The following is a 213-nucleotide window of genomic DNA, read 5'->3' as shown; positions in this document are numbered from 1 at the left end:
GCTCAGTCGTGTCTGACTCTTCGCAACCCCATGGACTGCAGCCCACCAGGCTCCTCCGTCCATGGGACTTCCCAGGCAAGAGTACTGGAGAGGGTTGCCATTACTACTCAGTCATAAAAAGGATGAAATAATGCCATTTGCGGCAACATGGATGCAACTAGAGATTATTATACTAAGTGAAGTCAGTCAGAAAGAGAAAGACAGATACCATAT

Source organism: Bison bison, unplaced genomic scaffold (genome assembly GCF_000754665.1).
Source record: "Bison bison bison isolate TAMUID 2011002044 unplaced genomic scaffold, Bison_UMD1.0 scf7180017846696, whole genome shotgun sequence".
Taxonomy (NCBI): Eukaryota; Metazoa; Chordata; class Mammalia; order Artiodactyla; family Bovidae; genus Bison; species Bison bison.
The sequence above is the reverse complement of the archived record's forward strand: the minus strand, read 5'-3'. Positions refer to the sequence as shown.